This window comes from Hyperoodon ampullatus, assembly GCF_949752795.1.
Source record: "Hyperoodon ampullatus genome assembly, chromosome: 8".
Classification (NCBI taxonomy): domain Eukaryota; kingdom Metazoa; phylum Chordata; class Mammalia; order Artiodactyla; family Ziphiidae; genus Hyperoodon; species Hyperoodon ampullatus.
In genome coordinates this window covers 57,592,253-57,613,234 of record NC_136921.1, presented here as the reverse complement: position 1 = coordinate 57,613,234, position 20,982 = coordinate 57,592,253, and positions in this window count along the sequence as shown.

Sequence of the window (20,982 nt, the reverse complement as noted above, 5' to 3'; positions counted from 1 at the left end):
ATGAGCTCTTCTCTGTATATAATTTTTCATCTAATTTCCCAACAACCCTATTATCCCCATTTTACAGATAAGAAAACTGGAGCCCCAAAACATTACATAACTTTCCCAATTCAACTGCTAATCTGTGATAGAAGCAGGTGTTGACTTCAGATCCATCTGATATGAAAAGTTTATGCTCTTAATCACTATTAGGGAATAGAGAAAATTTGTGAAGTCTGGCTACTTTTGAACATCCCTTAAATCTTTCATAAAAACATGTAAAATTGGTAGTCAAAATACCACTCTTCAATATTCATGATCAGGCCAGTATTTCTTATGTATTGGATTAGACGACTGTTTATTTGGTGGTGGGTGAGGTGGGTTTTTGTTGGTCTTTATCCCAAATAGATTAGATAGACAGATATTTAACTAGTAGAATCACACACTGTATAGCAAGACATTCACATTCTGGAAGGCACATGCAAACTGAGGCAAATTAGAGGAATCATAAATTTACATATGCCATCCATTGCTTGCTCTGAGGTTTGAATACTTTTAAGGGCTTTATTAGAAGAACTCATCAGCACTAAGTAACTACTTTCCTTCTCTTTCCTATACTCTCCAAGTCCTTTCGTTCCATTGGCATACATTTTATGCACCTATGAAATACTTCTACTGAACCCTTTATTGGAAGCACGATACAAAGCACTATGAATAAGAACATAGGAGAAAAATTTCCTCCTGAAGTAGGGATCTAATTTAGCCAGCATTTGTTTGTAAAAAGCTCAACATTAACCACCATCTACAGTCTGAGTAGTGACCTAGGTACTGGTGATGTAGGTAGATGGTCCCTACTTTAAGGGGAACTTAGTTCAAGTGACAGCCAGATAAAAAGACAATTTCAAGTTCAACGTAATAAAGGCTATAATAGGAATCCATGCAGGGTACCAAGACAGCACAAAAGAAAATCTCTTAATCCAGGTAGAGGGAGAAGTGTGACCACCCAGAGTAGAGTCTCAACATGAAAAGTAATATTTCAGAAGAGAAAGGGCCAGAGGCATGTGCTTTCTATCTGGATAAGGACCAGTCCTGAAATTCAGGTACCTGGAGATTACACTGACTGCCCTTTAGTAGGATGGTATGTAGGTTGAAGCTGAGGATAGTATGGATGTATAGAAGTTAGTTTTATATTTTGACTTAAAATAGATTAAAAATATTGATAAGCCAAACATAATTTTAAAGTATATAATGATATAAAAATGTGCTGTTATCTTCTGAAGCTTCTGGATTGGTAAACACATTGACGTGCTGAGAGGGTGATGCACCCAAGGCAGGGCATGCCTCCCCCCATCCCCAAACATTTTTCTGTACATCTCTTCCATTTGGCTGTTCTTAGTTTTTGTCCTTTATAATAAACCAATACAGGTAAGCCACACACACACAAAAAACCCCAACTCCCTATGTTACTTATCATGTGAAAGTACTGCTTATTGAATTTATTTTGATCAGAAAATATTGGTATCAGTATAGACTCAAGCTACTTGCAGAAGCAGCTATAATCCTGTCTGATGACTTTTTTTCTTCAGTTAACTGGCCACATGTGTCATTGCCTGACTCATAGCAAGGTATTGTGATGCTTGAGAATGATTTAGAGTTTTAACCTATTTCAGAGGAGATCATGTCTCCAAACACCACAAAGAATGCCATCATTATATTAATGAAATTCCCATTAGAGGGTTCTTGGGATGATAAAGTGGCAACAAGGATTAGCATTTCCAGGAGAAACATTACATTTTCATGACAACCATTCTCCCCTGTGTTTCAAAAGAATGGAAGGTGGTCCCTGAACAAGGAATTATTAAGACAGGAGCCAGGCTTTCAACTTGGCTGATTGGACATGGTAGTTTTCTGCCTTTTATTGGATGAGATATTTTAAAATAAAGTTCTCTGACTATAATAACAAACTACCTTTTACTTATGTCATTGGTCTTCTATTTCATGGTTTACTTTTTACTGTATTGTGTGGATGGTAAGCTCTCTCCCAGAACGTTAGATGGTATGCTGAGAGAATTCACTGCTGCATAATTTATTCTCAGGGAGTGTAGTACTAGCCCAGACAAGAGGAGTAAAAAAGAAAAACATAGTGATAGAAGTGCTTCTATTTGTTAAGGTACCAATAAGAGGAAAGTCTTACCAAAGAAAAGTAGAATTTCCAAAAATTGTGCTATAAGAACAAAAGTCTAGTTTATGCTAAACCACAAAATTTCCTCAGCAGGTCACTGACTGGGGAAACAAATGGAAATATAGATTTCTTCTTGGCAGTAAGTGCATAATTAATCAAGTTACTTGGCTGTCTTTTCTCTACTTAAATGGTACCAAACTGGCAATTGTTTATTTTTTCTATTTAAGTTCAATCGATGTTTTGGCTTGCTTTATTATTTCTTCCCTCTCTCTTCTATTCCTTCCAACCAAATGTTCTTTTTGATGGACTTAATATTTTATTCTGTAGCTGAAATGGCACTATTTTTCTGCCAAAAATTTAGTTAGTAGGCGTCATTGTGGACTTAAGGAGCATTCTAACTCCAAGACTAATTAAGAATTCAGTCAGTAATCAGTTTCATTCCTCCCAGAAGTGCCAGTTTCCATCTCCACTGAGGCCAGAATCTTACAGAATAAATGGTCTCTTCTCTCAATGCCTTTACAGAGTTAGGAGGCAGCCCTCCCTTATCTAGACAAGTATTACCAACTAGAAACATAATGCAAGCCACATAGGAAATTAAAAATTTTTTAGTTGTCACAGTGAAAAAAAGACATAGGTGGTATAATTTTAATAAGATCTTTTATTTAACCCAGTACATCCAAAATATTATCATTGCAGCAAATAATCAACATAAAAAATTATCGAGATATTTTGTGGTCTTTTTTGTTTTTAACTAAGTCTTCAAAATTCAGTGTGTATTTTATACTTCCTGTACATCTCAATTCATACTAGCCACATCTTAGGGGCTCAGTAGCCACCTGTAGCTAGTGGCTACCATAGTGTACAACACAGGTTCAGAGGATGGTAATATTTTCAGAGAAGAGTGTTCACGTGCATTTAACAAACGCATATAATCCTATGTCTTCAAATTGTCTTCCACAAGATTAATAGAATTTAATAAAATAGCAAATAAATCAGAAATATTATATTTACATGATGATATTTATAGGGATATGTACCAAAAGGTGGTATCACTTATTTCATTAAGAGAAAAATAAATTAAACAAAAAATGAAATCCAAAGTGTTATTAATTTAAAAAATATATTATTTAAATTACATTTCATATAAAGCAACAAAGGGAATAGAGCTGTGTTATGATTTGTCAACTTCCTCTCTCAGAATATAATTACAGATGATTTCTAAATAACACATTTTTAGCTTAAAGGTTACAAGGCCATGTGCACTTCTATTAAAAAATATCCTCCCTAACCTTAAATCTATATTTTCTGCCTTTCTTGACTCTGACCCTTCTGCCACTACTACCTGTATCATCTCTCTTTTTCGCAAGCAGCAGTGTGGGCCCAGAAGATAAGGAAGACAAATTTGTAATTAAATCTTCTGTGAAATGGAGAGCCAAATCTATGACAGAGAGGGGGAGAAATGTTTGTACAGGGTTGTTCATGGTAGTCAAAATAGATATTTTGTTTGCATTAGAATTCTCTGATAATTACTTTTTAAATGCTTGTAATTGTTTTAGAGCTGCGCTGCCACTCACTCATGGAGAGAGTCTTTAGTAACTGCACAGGGTGCATGAAGCATCAGAGAGCTACCAGAACTAGTTAAAGAGATGCTTTTATAACATAAATCCAAAAGCTTTCTCTTCAAAACTCTGAAGCAACTAATCTTTCACTCCCACTGACCACTCAAGTCAGTGGAGGGAAAGTCAGTTAAATTGATTCTTTGGCTGAAGGGGGTGAATGTTCGTGGGCATAATTGTGGCTTCAGCTGGAAAGTGATTGACCGTATTCATAGTACAGATGCTGTAAGTAAAGTGGAAAAAAGAAGCAATTAGATGTATGGTTCAGATTTGTAAATGCATTTATCTGACTATTTGGGTAACTGCGTTAGTGTTCCCACTTAGTTATGCGTATGAAGACCCAGCCTCCTATAGAGAGGTTTGGGTAGGGGCAAGGGGGTGGAGGAAGTGGCCAGGGAGCCATGAACTTCAGTGAAATAGGAACCAAAAGTCAACAAAAGAGCAGAAATGAAAACACATCAGCACAGAGAATGAAAAGCAAACAGGATGGACCAGAACAGCTTAAATTGAAGCAAAGGTCAGTAGGATTGAGGTGATTGGTAGAAAAATAACACACCTGTTTCTCCAAATTTTCTCCTCCTCCTCTTTTTCATAGTATTTCCTTTTCTATCTAAATTGTCCATAAGGACACATAAGGCAAACAATTCATATACAACCTTCAAAGCAACAATTTATACTAGAGTGATTAATGTTTACCAAGGTCTTAGTTTTATTTTGATAAAGCTCTGTCAAAAACAATTTTAGAGAGTAATTCAGTAAATCTCACTTGTATTCTATTAATAATAGCATATTAAGTAGCAAAAAATTACATCTATCTATCTTATCTACCTATTTACCTACCTACCTACCTTTCTCCTCAAATGTATGTATTAGATGATAAAGCAGCCACTTCAGAGATGCTTTATTTAAAAGAAGAGTCTACTTTAAATAAACTGATTCTCAGTTTTGATTGCTTTTTCAAAATATTTCTCTTGGGGACCAAGCACCTAATACCACCTGTCAACCCTTAATTTTCTTCATACAGATTCTACTCTTTCATTAATATATGGCTTAAATATAAACAAACATAGTTTATTGTTAATTTCATAATCTTAGATGAATTTTGGTTGCAAAACTCATTCTACCACTAACTAATTGTATGACCTTGGGTAGATCTTTTTTCAGTCTTTCTATGCCTCAGTTGCTTTATTTGTAAAATGGGGAAAATATCCACAATATAGAGTTGGCGTGAAGACTTAATGGTACTCAATAAAGGACAGATACAAATGCCTGACTATTTACTACTTTTCAGTGCTCACAGGAAATTCATTATACACTCTGTTCAGTGCTGTGGTTATTTATCACATGTTCCTTCTTCCCTACACATTGGCTTCCATAGGGCAGAGACTGCATCTTAGTGGTCTGTTTGTGCTGTCTGCCTTGTCCCGTAGTACAATTCCATACAACGTTGCATGAATGTTCCCTCTGCCTAGAATTGCCTCCCCTTACTTTGCATGTTAAAAACTCCTTTTCCTCATTCAAAAATCACCTTTAGCCCCTCTTCTCTGAAAGTCTTTTGATGCCCTCAGCAACAGAAGCACTCCTTGCTCCGTGCCTCTATTGTCCCTTGTCTATTTCCCCTTTGTATCCATCAGCCCATATGTTTTATGGGTCCAGTTGTCCCACGGGGAATGCACTGAGTCTTTTAAAGCTTTTTAAAAACATTTTAATATAATTAATTATAAAATTAAAAGCTAATACTTACATAGTGCTTCTAAGTACTAGGTAATATTCTAACTTCTTAACATATATTAAATTATTTACCGCTAAGGCAACTCTGTGATATAAATATTATTACTGTCCCTATTTTACAGATGAGAAACCTGAGGAGCAGAAAGATTAAGAAGCCTTCCTAAGACCACACTTTGAGTAAGTGATGGAGCTCATTCCATGGTTTGGATTAAGAGCCCGTGTTTCTTACTTCTTTAATGTGTTTCTGTCTTTTATTACCTGATACATAGAATGTTTTATAGGTTTTGGTTGAAAGAATGAATTAAAACAAGGAGTTATGGGTGCACAGGCACAATCAGCTAAAGAAAATTCTGCCCTGATATAGTGAGAAAGTCCAATAAAATACGCTCAGTGTGTGGTTGAAGTAGGCTTTAAAACATTCTCAGTATGTGGTTGAGACAGGGGTTAGAGACTCACATTTTTTATCGTGCGTTGCCAAACTTGTGGTGGCATATTTAGGAAGCAATCGTTATTTCTCTGCTGCTTACCAATATTGGATCAGACAAATGGGTAGCTCAAGAATGTCAAGTTAACGGAAGCCAGGAACCAACAGTTGTACATATAGAGGAATTCTGGCTTGTTGTTTTCATAATATTTGGTCTGAATTGCCAGTGATTTCTGGTGTGTGTGTGTGTGCGCGCGTGCACACGTTTTACTACACAGAAGTTCTTCTGTTTTGCCTCTTAGAGACCTAAAAGAAGAATAATTTTGTCAGAAACTATTAATTAATGTGTATTGTTGCCCTAAAGGATTTTACAGTGCAACTGGGGAGAGGAGACTAAATCATATGAGTCAAAAAAGAAATGAAATCTTCAGCTAACATAGTGCTGGAGTCTGGTTACAAACACAAAAGGAGATCAGAGGAGAGAGGCGTCTTCACGGAGGAGAGACTCTTAAACTATTTCTTAAGGACATGTCATGTTGGGTCAGGGAGAGAGGAAGCAAGGGAGGAAATAAGTGGCATGGCTGCTTGACAGGTTTCAGAAACGAAGCAAAAGCACTCACGAAGGCAGAATTCTGTATTTGAGGGCTATAGGTATTTGAGTCTGTGTTTGACAGTTAGTCAGAAGCCAGACTGTTTTCAGGACATATTTCACAGATGTTTTGCAGAGAGAGTTGCAAAAAGTTGTCTTTCACCACTGACAGTAATTATAATAACAGTTCTTTGTACGGCCAGTGTTTTGAACCTGAGTCACTACATACTTTTTCATACATTCACTACATTTTATTTCCATCACTTCGAAACACTACCACATTTTCTTTCTCTTAAACTAAGATTTTTTTAAAGCAGATATTAAATGAGCACAGATGGTGCAGGCAGGTTCCTTAGGGCTTGTTAACTAGATGGCAATTCCTAAATCTTCTCACAATCCAGCCAGCCAAGGGAGAGGAGGAAACAGTTGATCAATAGTGACGTAGCTTTACAGAGGGCTAAATAAGAAAAAATAGACTTAAATTGTACTAAGACATTTATGTTAGACATACAAAGGAATTTCTTGATGGCCAGGGAAATTAGATACTAAAATAGGATATCAATGCAGCTAGTGGAATCGCTTTTCTGGAAAAATCATTGAACACTGAATAGACGATATATTCCAAAGTGTTTGTTCACTGACTTGCCTGGCTCGGATGGCAGACCTCTTAGAATCCAAGCTTCTGTGGTGTGACTCGATTCTGTACTTTGTCTGAGAGAATGCACTCCCTTTTACTTATCACAGGTTCTCATATATTCTAACTTTTTTAAGTAGCAAGATCCATGGCTGATTGCTTTTTTTAACAAAGCTAATTCTCATATAAATATAAATGTAGATATAGACATAATGAAAAACATGTATGTGTATATATGTGCACACACGTACATTTTTGAATGTACAAAGAAACAAAGTATTCCTAACATAATAAATATGAATTCATTTAAATCATTTATCATAAAGCATAATTTCTGACACTTTGATGCTCGATTCATGTTTGAATTGATTGAATATGTTTTTAACACCCACCAAGCTCTCAGACTGGGAAAAGGCTGGTTGATACATGAAATATGACACAGATCTTGCTTTAAAGAATGTTTTAGATCCACACAGTGTTGAAATATGTGTAGGTCAAAATGGTTAAATCTAAGTGATTATTAGTTGGCTCAACCTCATACACCCTAATGGAGGGGAAATGAGACAAATACATCCAGAACAGTTAAATCATGGTAGAAGAGAACACATGAGTAAATGTTTTGTTGAGCATTAGAGACAAGAGTGCTCAGAAGTTCAAAGAAAACAGAGATCAATGGAGACTGCAGCAGTCTGGGTAATAAATGTTCATTGATCTGAATTGACTTGAATTGTTTGTCCAGTTCTGTTGAGACAAATCTCGCTTTCCACTTTGGGGCCCTATCTCTCCCAGCTTAAGGGTCTAGATACCAAAGTGAGTAATAACATGGCACTTGATTCAGTGAATCATTCAGCAGAGTATTTCCATGGCAGACACTGGTGCTAAGTACCTGGGGGAGTATGAAAAACAAATGAGGTCTGATCTCTGCCCTTGAAGAGCTTCCAATTTTGTTGATTAAATATGACTGAATACATGGAACAAAGTTAAGAAGCATATAAACACTATTGAGCGGTGTGATTCAGAGAGTCACACTAGAGTTGAATGGGGAGAGAAATCATTGTGGACTAATGTGATCAGTGAAGGCTTCCCAGAAGTTTGATTTATCTAGGTATCAAAGAATGGACATACATTTAATTGATAGAGTAAGGGCAGCAGTGCACTTGAAAACTGACCACAAATCTGACAATAACTCTTTTCTGGAAATAAGCTGAACATTTTCAAACTCTATTTCTGAAAAACGGTTGCATTTTTTTCCTATACACAGTTCCATTCAGTATTCATTCATCCAGCTATGTTGAATAAAAGTTCAGTCACACTTTTTAGTGAACTTAATTTTTTTTTAACAGTGCTGTTTGACCATAAAAGTTCAGTTTCCAGAGAATTTGTCTTTGATGGTATCTTAAGAAGCAATTGTATAGGATTCTGAATAAAGGTTTGTAGTCAGTAATGAAAGGGAAGAAGTATATTAGGGACTACCAAAAACCAGTTATGAAGCAGCAAAAGAAAATTGGACAACTGATTAGATCAGGGGTCCTGAATCTACTGGTATCTATTCAGGGCTCAAGGTTGATTCTAAGAACCTGGGTAAATTGTTAACAACTGTTATTTCTAAAGGATTCCATAATTGCCTGTGTGTCACTGAGCTTAGTCAGAACATCAGTGAGACTTAAATATTCTATTACATGATGGAACAAAACCCCAGTTAAAAAACATACATCAAATCAAGTAAGAAATTCAAAGATCAGAAAGTTGGTGAGAGATGAGACCATATTCTCTATTGAGGCAAGTCAGGAATCCTATTCAATGCTGGTCATGTTGCCCAAGTGGGTCTTAGTAACTGGTTCCCCCAGAGAGTTCCATTTACCTTGGTTTTAAGCATAATCCTTTAAGCCAGTTATATTTCAATAACTAAGTTTGTATATCATGATTGCTTTCAATTTCATTTTTCAATTTACCTCTTTTTCTGTACTTTTTCCATCTTCTTTCCACCCACGCAAATTTCTTTATAAACACTTGTTATACGCAAGCTACTCTCAGTAGGAAATACTTAGAGACAAGGTCCCAAATAACAAATTTATACTTGCATCTGTAATCATGGAAATCATTTTTTATTAAATCCTAGTACAAAACAGTCATTCCAAAATGTGCACATATGTCTATTGGATATAAAGTACACATGTTTCTATTGGATATAAGGTGCCCACGTGTGTCTGTTAGATACTCTTGCTTATTTTACATTAGTGCATACCGCTCCATTAGTGTTTCTAAGACAGGATAAAGTTAGCTTCCTGCTCATTACAAAGCAGATGTAATTTAGAAATACAGACGTTTATTAAAGAGGAAGAATATGAAGTTTCTCCCAATTTTTAAGGGTGAAAGAAAGAAATATGCTCTAAAAATGGTCTAAGTCCAACATTATTAATATATTCCCATACTGTATAATTAAAAAGCCTCAGAACTAGATGTCAAAGCACAGACTCACAGCCAGAGTGCCTGGGCTTGTATCTGTCACCTCCACTTATTATTAGCTTGCCTTGTGACAGTTATTAATCCTTTATGAGATTTTGTCTTTTTATCCATAAAGTGGGCTTAACAGGTATACTATCCATTTTATATGGTTATTAAATGAAGGTACTATTAGATAGTGCTTGGAGTATAGTAAATACTCAAAAGTTATTATCAGTGTCATTCAAAGTATTGTTACTGTTCTTAGCAACTCCTCCTACTTCCTCAGTGTTTTCAGTGTCCAGTCAGAGTGGGAGGCTTGAGGATGAGGTTTTGTAAGGTGAAAAATTGATAGAGATTAAAGAATTTTTTGAGATAGTTGGCTACCAATGAATAAAAAGGGCTTGTGTTTCAGTAGAGTTTGTACCCCTCAGCATCACTTGGGACTGAGCCTAAAAAGTAGCAGGTGATTAATAATAATACTGTTCATTTCCATAGTGCTCGGAACTCTCTTTCCTAAGGAATTTGTTCATTTTTCCACATGAAAAAGTTATGAAGAGATAATGAAATACACAGCATTTGCTTAATACTTACTGTTATGATGTAATTTTAAATATATTATTTCCTTTGCCTCTCCTCTGTAATATTAAATGAGGTATGAAAGGGAGAATACCTAGCATCGTGGTAGTTACTAAGTTCACTCTCAGTATAATGATAGTTTCCTGCCTTCCTTTCTAGATGAAAGTCAGAACCCAGAGATAACACAGAAGGTACTTCAGAAAGAGCCCTGTGTGTGAAAGAAGGATGTCGTGTCCCAGTTTGGGGCCTTGTAGACGTTTAGGCTTTCAGAGGAATACAATAAGCTTATTTTTTTAATTAAAAAAATCAAAGTTTAAATTTTCTTCTATAAATACTCCAGTATGGTTTTTTCTACAAGCAATCCCACACTGAATTAGACATCAGTACCATGTGTATACAGCTGTCATATTATTTTTCCATTTTACAACTGAATCAGCTGTGGCCCAGAGACTTAGAGGGACCCCAGTAGAGATAAAAGCTATTGTCATGAGTTATTTGTATATTAAAACTATTCTGGTTAATTTTTTTTTTCTTAAAGATTTAATTTTTTTTTAATTTTTGACTGCATTGGGTCTTCATTGCTGTTTCTCTAGTTGTGGTGAGCGGGGGCTACTCTTCATTGTGGTGCACTTCTCCTTGTGGTGGCTTCTCTTGTTGCGGAGCATGGGCTCTAGGCATGTGGGCTTCAATAGTTGTGGTGCGTGGGTTTAGTAGTTGTGGCACTCGAGCTCTAGAGCGCAGGCTCAATAGTTGTGGCGTGTGGGCTTAGTTGCTCCGCGGCACGTGGGATCTACCCGGACCAGGGATGGAACCCGTGTCCCCAGCATTGGCAGACAGATTCCCATCCACTGCGCCACCAGGGAAGTCCCTCTGGTTAATTTTGGATAAATAAAAATAATTAACTATTTTTCAAAATATACTGTGTATCTATATATGTGAAATCCCTGTACCATGGGGATATAAGCAAGGATTGGATATCTCAGAATGCAGTAACTCAACATAATTCTCAATACCTCCATCTGCAAGGAAAAGTAATACTTTTTTTTTTTTAGCATCTTTATTGGAGTATAATTGCTTTACAATGGTGTGTTAGTTTCTGCTGTATAACAAAGTGAATCAGCTATACATATATCCCCATATCTCCTCCCACTTGCGTCTCCCTCCCACCCCTCTAGGTGATCACAAAGCACCAAGCAGATCTCTCTGTGCTATGCGGGTGCTTTCCACTAGCTATCGGTTTTACATTTGGTAGTGTTTATATGTCCATGCCACTCTCTCACTTCATCCCAGCTTACCCTTCACCCACCCCGTGTCCTCAAGTCCATTCTCTACATCTGCATCTTTATTCCTGTCCTGCCCCTAGGTTCTTCAGAACCTTCATGAACCTACTCACGTGGTACATGACTCTTTTTGAATTACGATTTTCTCAGGGTATATGCTCAGTAGGGGGATTGCTGGGTCATATGGTAGTTCTCTTTTTAGTTTTTTAAGGAATCTCCATACTGTTTTCCATAGTGGCTGTATCAATTTACATTCCCACTAACAGTGCAAGAGGGTTCCCTTTTCACCACACCCTCTCCAGCATTTATTGTTTGTAGATTTTTTGATGATGGCCATTCTGACTGGTGTGAGGTGATACCTCATTGTAGTTTTGATTTGCATTTCTCTAATGATTAGTGATGTTGAACATCCTTTCATGTGTTTGTTGGCAATCTGTATATCTTCTTTGGAAAAATGTCTCTTTAGGTTTTCTGCCCATTTTTGGATTGGATTGTTTGTTTTTTTGATATTGAGCTGTATGTGCTGCTTGTAAATTTTGGAGATTAATCCTTTGTCAGTTGCTTCATTTGCAAATATTTTCTCCCACTCTGAGGGTTGTCTTTTCATCTTGTTTATGGTTTCCTTTGCTGTGCAAAAGCTTTTAAGTTTCATTAGTTCACATTTGTTTATTTTGTTTTTATTTCCAGTTCTCTAGGAGGTGGGTCAAAGAGGATCTTGTTGTGATTTATGTCATGAAGTGTTCTGCCTATGTTTTCCTCTAAGGGTTTTATAGTGTCTGGCCTTACATTTAGGTCTTTAATCCATTTTGGGTTTATTTTTGTGCATGGTGTTTGGGAGTGTTCTAATTTCATTCTTTTACAAGTAGCTGTCCAGTTTTCCCTGCACCACTTATTGAAGAAGCTGTCTTTTCTCCATTGTATATTCTTGCTTCCTTTATGAAAAATAAGGTGACCATATGTGTGTGGGTTTACTTCTTGGCTTTCTATCCCATTGCATTGATCTATATTTCTGTTTTTGTGCTAGTACCATACTGTCTTGATTACTGTAGCTTTGTAGTATAGTCTGAAGTCCAGGAGCCTGATTCCTCCATCTCCGTTTTTCTTTGTCAAGATTGCTTTGGCTATTTGGGGTCTTTTGTGTTTCCATACAAATTGTGAAATTTTTGTTCTAGTTCTGTGAAAAATGCCAATGGTAGTTTGATGGGGATTGCATTGAATCTGTAGATTGCTTTGGGTAGTAGAGTCATTTTCACAGTGTTGATTCTTCCAATCTAAGGACATGTATCATCTTTAATTTCTTTCATCAGTGTCTTATAGTTTTCTGTATACAGGTGTTTTGTCTCCTTAGGTAGGTTTATTCCTAGATATTTTATTCTTTTAGTTGCAATGGTGAATGGGATTGTTTCCTTAATTTCTCCTTCTGATCTTTCGTTGTTAGTGTATAGGAATGCAAGAGATTTCTGTGCATTAATTTTGTATCCTGCTACCTTACCAGATTCATTGATTAGCTCTAGTAGTTTTCTGGTAGCATCTTTAGGATTCTCTATGTATAGTATCACATCATCTGCAAACAGTGACAGCTTTACTTCTTCTTTTCCGATTTGGATTTCTTTTAGTTCTTTTTCTTCTCTGATTGCTGTGGCTAAAACTTCCAAAACTATGCTGAATAATACTGGTGAAAGTGGGCAACCTTGTCTTATTCCTGATCTTAGAGGAAATGGTTTCAGTTTCTCATCATTGAGAAAGATGTTGGCTGTGAGTTTGTCCTATATGGCCTTTATTATGTTGAGGTAAGTTCCCTCTATGCCTACTTTCTGGAGGGTTTGTATCATAAATGGGTGCTGAATTTTGTCAAAAGCTTTTTCTGAATCTATTGAGCTTATCGTATGTTTTTTCTCCTTCAATTTGATAATATGGTTTATCACATTGACTGATTTGCATATATTGAAGAATCCTTGTATTCCACGGATAGACCCCACTTGATCATGGTATATGATCCTTTTAATGTGCTCTTGGTGTCTGTTTGCTAGTATTTTGTTGAGGATTTTTGCATCTATGTTCATCAGTGATATTGCCCTGTAATTTTCTTTTTTAGTAACATGTTTGTCTGGTTTTGGTATCAGGGTGATGGCAGCCTCATAGAATGAGTTTGGGAGTGTTCCTCCCTCTGCTATATTTTGGATGAGTTTGAGAAGGGTAGGTGTTAGCTCTTCTCTAAATGTTTCATAGAATTCGCCTGTGAATCTATCTGGTCCCTGGGCTTTTGTTTGTTGGAAGATTTTTAATCACAGTCTCTATTTCAGTGCTTGTGATACGTCTGTTTATATTTTCTATTTCTTCCTGTTTCAGTCTTGGAAGGTTGTGCTTCTCTAAGAATTTGTCCATTTCTTCCAGGTTGTCCATTTTATTGGCATATAGTTGCTTGTATCTAATAGTTGCTTGTAGTAATCTCTCATGATCTTTTGTATTTCTGCAGTGTCGGTTGTTACTTCTCCTTTTTCATTTCTAATTCTATTGATTTGAGTCTTCTCCCTTATTTTCTTGATGAGTCTGGCTAATGGTTTATCAATTTTGTTTATCTTCTCAAAGAACCAGCTTTTAGTTTTATTGATCTTTGCTATTGTTTCCTTCATTTCTTTTTCATTTATTTTCGATCTGATCTTTATGATTTCTTTCCTTCTGCTAACTTTGGGGTTATTTTGTTCTTTTTTCTCTAATTGCTTTAGGTGTAAGATTAGGTTGTTTATTTGAGATGTTTCTTGTTTCTCGAGGTAGGATTGTATTGCTATAAACTTCCCTGTTAAAACTGCTTTTGCTGCATCCTATAGGTTTTGGGTCGTCATGTTTTCATTGTCATTTGTTTCTAGGTATTTTTTGATTTCCTCTTTGATTTCTTCAGTGATCTCTTGGTTATTTAGTAGTGTATTGTTTAGCCTCCATGTGTTTGTATTTCTTACAGATTTTTTCCTGTATTTGATATCTAGTCTCTTAGCATTGTGGTTGGAAAAGATACTTGATACGATTTCAATATTCTTAAATTTACCAAGGCTTGATTTGTGACCCAACATATGATCTATCCTGGAGAATGTTCCATGAGCACTTGATAAGAAAGTGTATTCTGTTGTTTTTGGATGGAATGTCCTATAAATATCAATTAAGTCCATCTTGTTTAATGTATCATTTAAAGCTTGTGTTTCCTTATTTATTTTCATTTTGGATGATCTGCCTGTTGGTGAAAGTAGTGTGTTAATATTCCCTACTATGATTGTGTTAATGTTGATTTTCCCTTTTATGGCTGTTAGCATTTGCCTCATGTATCAGGGTGCTCCTATGTTGGGTGCATAAATATTTACAGTTGTTATATCTTCTTCTTGGATTGATCCCTTAATCATTATGTAGTGTCCTTCTTTGTCTCTTGTAATCATCTTTATTTTAAAGTCTATATTGTCTGATATGAGAATTGCTACTCCAGCTTTCTTTTGATTTCCATTTGCATGGAATATCTTTTTCCATCCCCTTACTTTCAGTCTATATGTGTCCCAAGGTCTGAAGCGGGTCTCTTGTAGACAGCATATATACGGGTCTTATTTTTGTATCCATTCAGCCAGTCTATGTCTTTTGGTTGGAGCATTTAATGCATTTGCATTTAAGGTAATTATCCATATGTGTGTTCCTATTACCATTTTCTTAATTGTTCTGGGTTTGTTATTGTGGGTCTTTTCCTTCTCTCGTGTTTCCTGCCTAGAGAAGTTCCTTTAGCAGTTGTTGTAAAGTTGGTTTGGTGGTGCTGAATTCTCTTAGCTTTTGCTTGTCTGTAAAGGTTTTAATTTCTCTTTTGAATCTGAATGAGATCCCTGCTCTGTAGAGTAATCTTGGTTGTAGGTTTTTCCCTTTCATTACTTTAAATATGTCCTGCCACTCCCTTCTGGCTTGCAGTTTCTGCTGAAAGATCGGCTGTTAACCTTATGGGGATTCCCTTGTATGTTATTTGTTGTTTTTCCCTTGCTGCTTTTAATATTTTTTCTTTGTATTTAAGTTTTGATAATTTGATTAATATGTGTCTTGGTGTGTTTCTCCTTGGATTTATCCTGAATGGGACTCTCTGCACTTCCTTTATTTGATTGACTATTCCCTTTCCCATATTAGTGAAGTTTTCAACTATAACCTCTTCAAATATTTTCTCAGTTGCTTTCTTTTTCTCTTCTTCTTCTGGGAACCTTATAATTCGAATGCTGGTGCATTTATTGTTGTTCCAGAAGTCTTTGAGACTGTCCTCAATTCTTTTCATTCTTTTTTATTTATTCTGCTCTATGGTAGTTATTTCCACTATTTTATCTTCCAGGTCACTTATCCGTTCTTCTGCCTCAGTTATTCTGCTATTGATTCCTTATAGAGAATTTTTGATTTCATTTATTGTGTTGCTCATCATCGTTTGTTTGCTCTTTAGTTCTTCTAGGTCCTTGTTAAATGTTTCTTGTATTTTCTCCATTCTATTTCCAAGATTTTGGATCATCTTTACTATCATTACTCTGAATTCTTTTTCAAGTAGACTGCCTATTTCCTCTTCATTTGTTTGGTCTGGTCGGTTTTTACCTTGCTCCTTCATCTGCTGTGTGTTTCTCTGTCTTCTCATTATGCTTAACTTAGTGTGTTTGGGGTCTCCTTTTCGCAGGCTGCAGGTTCGTAGTTCCCTTTGATTTTGGTGTTGGCCCCTGTGGCTAAGCTTGGTTCAGTGAGTTGTGGAGGCTTCCTGGTGGAGGGGACTTGTTCCTTTGTTTTGGTGGATGAAGCTGGATCTTGTCTTTCTGGTGGGTGGGACCATATCCGGTGGTGTGTTTTGGAGTGTCTGTGACCTTATTATGATTTTAGGCAGTCTCTCTGCTACTGGGTGGGGTTGTGTTCCTGTCTTGTTAGTTGTTTGGCATAGGGTGTCCAGCACTGTAGCTTGCTAGTTGTTGAGTGGAGCTGGGTCTTAGAGTTGAGATGGAGATCTCTGGGAGAGCTTTCACTGTTTGATATTACATGGAGCCACGAGGTCTCTGGCGACTAATGTCCTGAACTTGTCTTTACCACCTCAGAGGCACAGGCCTAACACCTGGCCGAGCACCAAGACCCTGTTAGCCACATGGTTTAGAAGAAAAGGGAGAAAGAAAGAGAGAAAGCAAGAAAACTAAAATAAAGTTTTTAAAATGAAAAATTAAAAAAAATTATTAAAAGTTAAAAAAAAGGAAAGAAAGAAGAGAGCAACGAGAACAAAAAACAAATCCACCAATGATATCAAGCGCTAAAAACTATACTAAAAAAAAAAAAAAAAAAGGACAGACAGAACCCTAGGACAAATGGTAAAAGCAAAGCTATAGAGACCAAATCACACAAAGAAGCATACGTATACACACGTAAAGCGAAAAAGGAAAAAAATATATATCTATATATTAAAAAAAAAATGATGAGAACAACCAAATCAGTAAACAAATCTACCAATGATAATAAACTCTAAATACTACCTAAGATAAGCATAAAACCGGGAACAAATCAGATGCAGAAAACGAACCCAAAGTCCACCACCTCAATTTTGGGGTGATTCATTGTCTATTCAGGTATTCCACAGATGCAGGGTACATCAAGTTGATTGTGGAGATTTAATCTGCTGCTCCTGAGGCTGCTGGGAGAGATTTCCCTTTCTCTTATTTGTTTGCACAGCTCCCAGGGTTCAGCTTTGGATTTGGCCCTGCCTCTGCGTGTCGGTCACCTGACGGCAGCTGTTCTTTGCCCATATAGGAGGGGATAAAGGAGCAGCTGATTAGGGGGCTCTGGGTCACTCAGGCCGTGGGGAGGGAGGGGTACAGAATGTGGGGCGAGCCTGCGGCAGCAGAACCCAGCATGATGTTGCAGCAGCCTGAGGTGCGCCGTGTGTTCTCCCCAGGAAGTTGTCCCTGGATCACGGGACCCTGGCAGTGGCGGGCTGCACAGGCTCCCGGGAGGGAAGGTGTGGATAGTGACCTGTGCTTGCACACAGGCTTCTTGGTGGCTGCAGCAGCAGCCTGAGCTTCTCATTCCCGTTCTGGGGTCTATGCTGATAGCCACGGCTCACGCCCATCTCTGGAGCTCGTTTAGGTGGTGCTCTGAATCCCCTCTCCTCCTTAACTCCGAAACAATTGTCTCTTGCTTCTTAGGCAGCTCCAGACCTTTCCCCGGACTCCCTCCCAGCTAACTGGTGCACTAGCCCCCTTCAGGCTGTGTTCATGTAGCCAACCCCAGTCCTCTCCCTGGGATCTGACGTCTGAAGCCCAAGCCTCAGCTTGCAGCCTCTGCCCGCCCTGGCGGGTGAGCAGACAAGCGTCTCGGGCTGGTGAGTGCCCGTCGGCACCGATCCTCTATGTGGAAATCTCTCCGCTTTGCCCTCCGCACCCCTGTTGCTGCACTCTCCTCCACGGCTCCGAAGCTTCCCCCTCTGCCACCCGCAGTCTCCACCCGCGAAGGGGCTTCCTAGTGTGTGGAAACCTTTCCTCCTTCACAGCTCCCTCCCACTGGTGCAGGTCCCGTCCCTATTCTTTTGTCTCTGTTTTTTCTTTTTTCTTTTGCCCTACCCAGGTACGTGGGGGGTTTCTTGCCTTTCGGGAGGTCTGAGGTCTTCTGCCAGCCTTCATTAGGTGTTCTGTAGGAGTTGTTCCACATGTAGATGTATTTCTGATGTATTTGTGGGGAGGAAGGTGATCTCCACGTCTTACACCTCCGCCATCTTGAAGGTCTCACCAGCAGTACTTTCTACGAATGTATTCTGAATGGTTATCAGCAACAAACATAAACATTTATTGAGTACTGATTATATTAGAAAAATTAGTTTTGATTAACAATCATCTTTTTAATGTGTTTACTATTCCAAAACATGGATTATATCTCCAGATAGACCTTCTATCATAAGATGTATTACACTTGTGCCTTCTTTTCTCAGAATGTAATCTAATTCTTGATTCTTGAAGTGTGTTTGTACATTCATTCATTCAATTCACATTCTTTGATTGTTCACCCTATACTAGGCACAGTGTCATTTTTAAAAATGTTTGGGTATTCAGGTCAGAACCTTTAAAACCCTATTTCAGTGAAGTTATTTCACAGAATAAATTTTTTCACTGCTGTTCTCTAGAGAGTGTTTTCCAGTAATATCAGTGCTTATCAAGTTAGTGCCTAAACTTACATATCAGCACACCAATATCTCATAGCAGGTAATGACACGCTGACCTTTTTCTGTGAAGATTTCCTGAGGCTCCTTGCTGAAATAAACTGTTAGCTTTGGATATACCTTTCCTTTAGGCCAAACGAAACCTAAAAACAGGTCTAAGTCTTTGGAGGCATGAAAGAGAAAATAACTTTAAAATAGAGGTCAAAGAATGGACGAAATATCAGAAGAAATACCTGACAGAGTCTCAAAAGATGAAGCCAACCTATGATTCTTTAAGACCTGACCCCTGGTTGGATAGATTTTTGAGGCTTGGGGTATATCTAAAGCAATTATAAAAAAGTTGAGCGGCCATTTTCCAAACAATATCTCTCACAAGATTTTATTGCAGAGTTGAAATTTAGAATTTCAGGGGAAAATCATGCTGTTACTATGCTGAGCAATTGCTCAAATCCTGTTCATACACAAAAAGAGGAAATGTGGTATTAATTATATGTCCTGTTCATTCTGCAAAGATTTATGACTAAGCAGTTGTTCTCAAAAGTTAGCATGCATCAGTATCAGAGGACTTGTTAAACATAGATTTTTGAGTCCATTTCCAAGATTATCTGATTCAGTAGGTCTGGGCAGACAGAATTTGACTTTCTAACAAGTTTGCGGGTGATGCTGATACTGCTGGTTCAGGGATGACACTTTGAAAATCACTAGATTAAAGTAACGAATAGATTTCATTAGAAATTGGTTTCAGCCGTAAGGTAGAAATCAATTTTGAAAGGTTGGAAAGATCATTTGTTCTGAAGCCAGAAAAAACTTCCACTAGATTTCTAGTTTCCTGTTTCAATGACCTTGACCTCAAAAAGCTACAATTACATCACTGCAAATTAAGATTATAACATCTAACATCAGGGGCTGTTGTTGTGAGGATTACTAAAACATTGTATACAAAGTACCTGATACATACCAAGTGCTTAATACATTGTAGTTAGGATTATACTATTGGTGGTTGCGATGATACTATTTTTATAAAATACCTATGCATTAATCAGTTGTGAAAATAAGTGGATCTAGTAAATTTATCAAGAATAACTGTGCCCTTTGCTACAGTGGCTGGGCAGAACACTGTTCCCGTATTGGCTGGTACCTGCCCTTTCCACTCCAGATTGTTGCTTCTGATATTTTTGCAGTCCCTCAACACCTTCAGTCTAGAGGGTCATCCCAGTCAAAATGAAATCTTGTCTCTTCTTGCTTTTACCAAAAGTTGAGGCCTGAGGTTCATTGCATTATTAATAACCAAACTTTCCTTTTGCCCCCGTCTTTGTGCAAAGCCCAAGCATCCTAGATCTTCAGTCATCACATGGACATTTATTCCCATATGGCACCAGACGTATTCTACCAAGACCCATCTCCTGTTCTCACCTCTTCTCCCCAAACACTTATTACTATGTCCTATGGGATTCAGGGTCTGTGATCAAGAGACTTCTCTACATCCTTACATTCTTCTCCAAAGATCTATTTTCTAACTAATGGGACCATCTCCTGAGGCCCTAGCTTCCCCTGCTTTTTGTTCCCTCCCATACTCAGTTTCATGAGCCTCAAAGCTCTAAGCCTAAGGGGTTGTATGCTCCCAGTTTTTATGTGCAAAAAAATTCTCCTTCTCCCATTTTCACAAATTCTAGTTTCTTTGGAACGTGTCATCAGATTTTACTAGTGTTATTCTTCCTTGTTTTTGTTATATCTGTGTCCTCTCCCTCATTCACCAGATAAATGTCTTCTCTTCCACACAAGCCTGCCATTATTCTTAGGGATTTCAACATAGAAGCAAATGATCTAACAAGTAGAAGATGGCTTGACCTCTATAGAAGTAAGAATTATTTCCTCCATAAGGATTATTTCCTCCACCCCAATCCAGCCACTTCCTCACACAATTGCAGTCTGGGTCCTGTCATCATCAGCAATAGCACCACATAAAGAAAGTTTGTTTTTTTTTTTCATTTCCCCAAATATTGACCATCCTCTAATCATCCCTTCTCTTCTGTCCAGTTCATGCACTCTCACTCTTATGTGGGACTGAAGTTCTCTAAAAATAAATTTTATAAAAAATACTGATGCTTTCTGAAGATAAAGTCTGTTCCATCTTCTTTGTTAATGTTCTCTGGAGCATCTATGGCAGGGATTTGCAGAGAGAAAAGATTCAGTTAACATGCAGACCTGACTTTACACATGCAGACCTGACTTTATACAGCTCATCTTAGTATTTGATGGAAGAGGATTGAAAGCCAGAAAACTTGTTTATCTTTTCAACTACAGAAATCAGGAAATTAGATAGTATTTGTTCCTGGCTATATGCCT